At 43.1% G+C, this 6,729-nt stretch overlaps 1 long non-coding RNA gene across 1 annotated transcript; it reads right to left on the reverse strand.

Annotated features, from left to right (window-relative positions):
• Window positions 1–375: 375 nt before the first annotated feature.
• On the reverse strand, window positions 376–1,549 carry LOC117752782. Its single transcript, XR_004612138.1, has 3 exons — window positions 1,518–1,549; window positions 1,074–1,431; window positions 376–401 (listed from the first exon to the last, which is right to left on the reverse strand). It is a non-coding gene; the product is annotated as an uncharacterized LOC117752782 (long non-coding RNA).
• Window positions 1,550–6,729: the final 5,180 nt, after the last annotated feature.

A 6,729-nucleotide genomic window follows, 5' to 3' on the forward strand; every position in this document is an offset into this window, starting at 1 on the left:
GAGAATCTGAGAATCTGCTGATTGTTTTTCATCAGATACAGAAAAACTACAGAAAATAAAAGCTTTTTAACTTGTGCTTTATAACGATGTTAAATGTTGATGCTGTATGAAGGAACAAATAAAACAACCTGTGCTGATGTCAGAAGTGAAGACATCAGCAGACACATGTACAGTGCTGCTCTGACCGGCTGCTCTGAGCTCCAGCTCCTGTTCTGGATCTTTGTCACACTGGGGACAGGAGGAGTCTCCTGAAGAACCAGACTGGTCCCGTATGAGGTGATGCATCTGTCTGCAGAACCAGTGTCCACAGCTGGTGGAGACTGGATCCTTCAGACGTCCTGACACGAAGCACAGCAGGACGACTGCTTCCTTCCTCAGAAACATGACTCCTCTTCCTCTCTCTGTGAAGACATTTCCTGATAAGTCACATGTCACAGTACAGGTTGTCATTACTTCTGTCAAGGAGGTTTTGTTTTCAACCCAGTATCGTTTGTGTGTTGGTTGGTTCGTTAGTGGGATTATAAAAACCACTGAACAGATTACCAGTAAAACTTGGTGGAAGGTTGTGGTCTGTGACCAGATCGGGGGGGGGGGTCCTCTTTCACAGACATGTTCAGAGGACTGATGTTTACCAGTGTGTGGAATTTGGTGCAGATCCAAATCAAAATGAGTCTCTAGTGAATCTCAAGTGGTTTCATAAGGAGCGTGTTGGTTCTTGGTGGAGGTCTGAGCTCTTTGAGTGATTCTGAGAGATTAGTCACCAACTTCAATGAAGCTGTGTCCTAATGCAGGGGCCACACTAGAGGAAACTAAATCCTCTCAGAGCAGGTCACAGTAGAAACAGTCTCTTACTCTGTTGTGTGAGGGTCCAGGTTCATTACTGAAGTATGGAGGACGATCCATGGACCGGTCACTCTTCAGAGACACACAGCTGGACCCTGGAGACTCTGCTCTCAGTCTGTGGTCCTGACCTCTGCAAACACAAACATGTTTTTATTCAGAACACATCATTCACTGGTTCATTCTCTGAGGATTCAGTTTGGAGGTTCACGTGTTTGTAGCAGGTCTCTTACTTTGTGTGTGAGGGTCCAGGTTCATTACTGAAGTCTAGAGGCTCAAACATGGACTGGTCACTCTTCAGAGACACACAGCTGAACCCTGGAGACTCTGCTCTGTCCTCCTCTTCCTCCTCATAACCACTCATCTTCAGTCTGAGAGGAAAAACACTGTGAGCTCAAACACACACAATGAAGCCAGGTACATAAACTCAGTGTTTCTTCAAATACAACAGAGTCAACCCTCCTACACTGTGTCCCTGTTGTCACGGTAACCTGAGACAGTTGTAGGTTTAATGTGTTGGACTCTGCCGATCACAGCGTTGAGTCAAACTGTTGATTGACTGACAGAAGTTCATCCTGAATCTTCTTCTCTCTAAAGTCCACGTGTAGAAAACTGACTCAGAGTCAGTGACAGTAAAATAATATGAATGAATAATATTAATGTTGCTGAACACTCACCAGCCTCAGACTTCACGTCTCCTCCTTCTGCTCGTTACAGTTAAAACAAAGACTGAACACTTTCACTTTCACTGGCTGCTCTCTGCAGTTACTGGAAACCACGTGACTCGGTGTGTGTGTGTGTGTGTGTGTGTGTGTGTACTCAGAGTATGTAGGAGATGTACTATTGTACAAGTACAATACTAAAGTGCCCTTTCATGTAATACTAGTTTATGTCATTTGTAAATCCACCAATAAACATGTAAAGCCATAAACAAACGATAACAAAGTAATTTTGATAAATCAACTACATTAAAGTGAATTAATACAAGCTCATGAAGTTCACGTGTCCTTCAACACCCTGCCACTAGGAGAAGGAAACTCAACATCTAGTGTTAATGTCATAAAGGCTGGAAATGAATTACAGATCTTTATAGACAGTAACACTGAGAGCACATCAGTCAGCAGCTTGAAGCAGCACTCTGTATCTCCACCCAGTTCTATGGCTTTGTGCCCAAATGAAGGTCAAACACAAGCTCTTCAACTTTATATTCACTTTAAAACTCACACAAAATCAGTATAAAGTTAAAAAACTACATTTATAGTGTTGTTATATAGTACAGATGTTTTAGATTTATGTTTATATATATATATATGTGTACCTGTGTCTGCAGGTCGATGTCTCTCACTCCTCAGCCAGTGAGTCCAGAGCTTTACTGGGATCCACAGTGAAGACTCTCCACTGGTTGGTGACCACTGCTGTAACGTATGATTCTGAAAACACGTTCTGTTATTAAACACTTGATGAACAGACGTGATGAAGATAAAACATGAAACTGTGAGTTAACTCTGTGAATTAGTCCTTTGAAGGCTCTTTGTTCCACAGCTGCTGTTCACATCTGTCTCTGGGGATCCGATCACATGAAACTACATCTGTCACCAGGTGTGAACTGACAAACTTAGAGTGGTGTGATCAGCAGACGGATGTTAACAGCAGGTGTGAGAGTGTGACAGTAAAACTTTCAGAAAGTTGTGTTCACACTCACCTGCTCACTTTTCTTCCTTCTGCTCATCCAAGGGAAAATGGAGTCTGACACGTCCCTGTTCTCATGCTCCTCCACCGGGTTGAACCAGTTCACTCTCGAAAACAAACAATTCAAAGTCCAGTTCAAACACATGAAGATGAACTGGTTCACGTTCACAGTTCATTTTTTATTGGGATGGTTATGATGTAGATAACAGACTTACGATCATGTAGTTAGTTAATAATTGATGGTGTCGGATCACACACACACACACACACACATCTTTTTACCACACACACAGATTATTATTCTGCAGAAACCGATTTACTGTGATCAACTGAAACGTGAGTATTTAACGTCACATCTGCATTTGAAGAGCAGCTGTTTAAAGTAGCATTACGTCTCCTCAAGCTCTTTATTCAGAGTATTGGTGTTAATGTGTTACAGTGAAAACTAAACTTGTCGGCTACATTCAGTTTTTACATCGTTAATCTTTGGCAGATTTTACTGAATCTGTCATTCTTGTGTTAAATAAGTGGACATGCAGAATAATGTTTGTTTATCACATGAAAATAAATTATAGGAAGTGTAACTTTACTAGAATAGACAGTCACATAGAGAACCTGAGGCTGATGTCCCACCTATTTCCTAAGATGAAGTGAAGTGATTATGATCTGATGAACTTTGAAGTAATAAACTTTTATTTTTACCATGTAACATGAGACAGAAGTGGAATCCAACCAGACTGAACACTGAGTCATCACTTCAACACTGACTCCAGGTACAGACCTGTTTTCATAACTTACAAACAATCAAAGCAAAGTATTGCACATAATACATAATGCATTAAATGATATATGCAATACTATTAATGTGGAAGAACTCCATACTGCACATTCATTGTCTTGGTAGTGCACAGTTTAATACAAAACCATATTCAAATACATAGTTGAATATCCACAGAAAAGAAGGACACAAACTTTGTTCATAAGTAACACTTCCTCTACAATAATACCATACTTTTATGTTTCCTGTCATTTTATTAGGGACGGACGAGCCTGAAGGACGCAGCTGTGCTGACCGTGTTCTGTCTCTTATGGCAAAGAAGAAAATAAAACACAGGTCCTCTTTAGTTAAGGGAGGAAAACATGAAGTGTTGTGCAGATGAAGCTGGTGCAGGTCGTCCTCATGTTGACCAGCCTGAAGCTGCTGATCTCCACCATGTTGCTGCTGCCACAGTGGATGCTGAGGACATCAGGTGCTGCAGTGCTTCATGTACTGAAAAGAAGAAACTCACTGTAAAGGATGTTTTATGTTGTGTATGTTCCAGCAAAGACTGGTTCTTACAGTTTATTCTGTGTTCAGCAGGTGGAAGCACCACATATTTCAGACAGAACCGATGTACTGGGCTCTGGGTTTGTACCCTCATGGTTAAATGCACATATTGTAAGTCACTTTGGATAAAAGCATCAGCTAAATGAAATGTAATGTGCTGAAAGAAATAAAACATTGTACAAATAGATAAAATGTCTTTCTACCTCATCTGTAATATTCAAGGTGATAATCTCTCACAGAGCTGTTGATAACAGTCCACATCAAGTCTCTCCACTTCTCTGTGTGAAAACATAATTATACAATAAATATGAGAACCAACAGTGGTGTGTGGAGATTATAATCTTATCTAAACTGTCTAATTCACTGTAAATTCCATAACAGGCTAAATAAAGAAGGTGGCAATAGTAATGGTGGTTATACCAGCCTGTATCAGAACATGCAACTTACACATGTAGCGTATGATATTACTTATTAACTTATTAAAATTAAAATCAAGTCACAACCAAACACACGACTCTGTAGTAGTGTAGTTAATTTGCTTCAATCTGTTCATCACACGTGTTAAATAAACGGTAACTTTATAACAATTACATATTAAAAACCACTTGAGGCATGTAAGCATATGATTATGATAATAGATAAAGCAATAGGTTTTGTTGTTGTGTAGTTTCAAGGTTACTTACCTCTCGTGAGTTCGTTGGAAAGATCGCGACCATCCTGAAGCAGCAACACCGCAGCGCTAGCCGGTTAGCAGCCGCGGATAGCATGTAGCCTAGCTCCTTAGCCTGAGCTAACCAGGTAACGTTGAGCTCTGTGGGCGTGGCTCAGCTGTCAGTCTTCACTCGCGCTCCTCCTCTTTGCCCATTTATTGGTTAGCCAGGAACTAGGAGGAGTCAGCACCGGCAAGATGGCGCGGGTGAACGCCTACTACTAGTCTCATTTTCACTCTTCAGAAACCAACGGGTGACGTCACGGACCACTACGTCCCATCTATATATACAGTCTATGGTCTTCATCTGTGATTAAAGGAATCCTCATTTGATAGGAATCCTCCTTTGATCAACTTCAGTCATACTAGTGTAGAATGACACAGATCATAGGAAATTAGCTCACCTATTTAAGAGAAACATTTGTCAGTGGAACCAGACACGACGACCGTGAGCCAACGTCAGACACACGAGAAACTTCTCTCCAGTGACTTTCGACCAAGACAAGAGAATACTCTACAAAAACTTTTGTACACAGCTACAGAAGAAAGTACTCGACAGGAACCTTCTTGCTTACACTGCAGCACCTGTTAATCGACATGGAGAGGATCAAACAGCTCAGGAGATGAGCCACACAAGTGCAACTTGAGCAAAATGCTCTGCCGAGAACTCAAGGACTCGCATAGGGAGATCCAGGAGCTGGTGGCTGAAACGCCCGTCTGAAGGAGCTGGAGGCTGAAAGCGCCCACTCTGGAGGAGCTAGAGGCTGAAAACGCCTGGCTGAAGGAGCTGGAGGTAGTAAACGGCCGACTGGAGGCTGAAAATGCCTTGCTGAAGGCTGAAAACGCCCGTCTGAAGGAGCTAGAGGCTGAAAGCGCCCATCTGGAGGAGCTAGAGGCTGAAAGCGCCCGTCCTGAAGCAGCTGGAGGCTGAAAAATGACTTGCTGAAGGCTGAAAATGCCCGTCTGAAGGAGCTGGAGGCTGAAAGTGCCCGTCTGAAGGAGCTAGAGGCTGAAAGCGCCCTGGCTGAAGGAGCTGGAGGTAGTAAACGGCCGACTGGAGGCTGAAAATGCCTTGCTGAAGGCTGAAAACGCCCGGGTGAAAGTACCTGGAGGCTGAAAACCAACGGCTGGGAGAAGCTGAGGGCTGAAAACGCTGCTCTCAAATTGCAGATCACCATGACAAATATTTCCAGGGGAGAAGAGAGGAAGAATGATGGGCGAGAAGTTGGAGTCTTCTGCCTCACTTCTGTTGAAGTCCAAAGGCGACATGACCAGCTGATTCAGCTCGTGGAGTCTGAAAAAAGCCAAAGAGAAGGAGCTGGAGAAGGAGCTCAGGAACATGCACATGAGGTTTAAAGTAAAAGAGGTTGAGGTCGTCTCCCTGAATGCAGACCTGAAGCTCCAGGAGGACAAGCTGCAGCAATACATCCTCAAAAATGAGGGCAGGTCGAGGAAATAGAGGAGCTGCAAAACAAAAATAGAAGGCCTTAGATGAAAGGTGGTCCACCGAGCACAAGGAGTCCCTAGAAAAGGAAATCAAGCTGGAGGACGACATCAAACTCCTGATCCAGCAGAACATTGTGCTTCAGGTACGTTACACCAACTCATTCTGATTGAATAATATTGGATTGTTGATTGTTTCGATTCAGACTTTGAAAAGGAAAAGAGTGAAACTTATGTTGTCTCTGTCTTTTCAGGAACAGGCCTTGAGGACCGACAGCTACAAGGAGAGGGTCAAGAAGGAGAAAGAGGAGAAGAAAGAAAGGAAGAAGAGCGAGAAGGAGGAGGAGATGAAAAAGAAAGAAAGGAAGAAGGAGGAGGAGATGAAAAAGAAAGAAAGGAAGAGAGAGAGAAGGAGGAGAATGAGGAGAATGAGGGGACGACGAGGAGGAGGAGGTTCCCCTGTTTTCTCTTCAACTTCAAACCCTCCTAATCTCCTCTCCCATCCTTTCTCTCCCTCTGCCCTGTCAATCATCCCCTCATCCCAGCTCCCCCACTACCTTACACCTTAACCCCCCCCCTCACCCTCCATCTACCTGTATGTGTTAGAAAATAAAAAAGAAGGATCTATCATAACAGTGACCTTTCCTCTGTCTAGTGATTCCAGAAAGCTCTGTCAGTATGTGACTTGTACATCTCAAGAACTGTTCTTCTTATCAGCTAC

This window comes from Hippoglossus hippoglossus, chromosome 3 (genome assembly GCF_009819705.1).
Source record: "Hippoglossus hippoglossus isolate fHipHip1 chromosome 3, fHipHip1.pri, whole genome shotgun sequence".
In the NCBI taxonomy this organism is placed as follows: domain Eukaryota; kingdom Metazoa; phylum Chordata; class Actinopteri; order Pleuronectiformes; family Pleuronectidae; genus Hippoglossus; species Hippoglossus hippoglossus.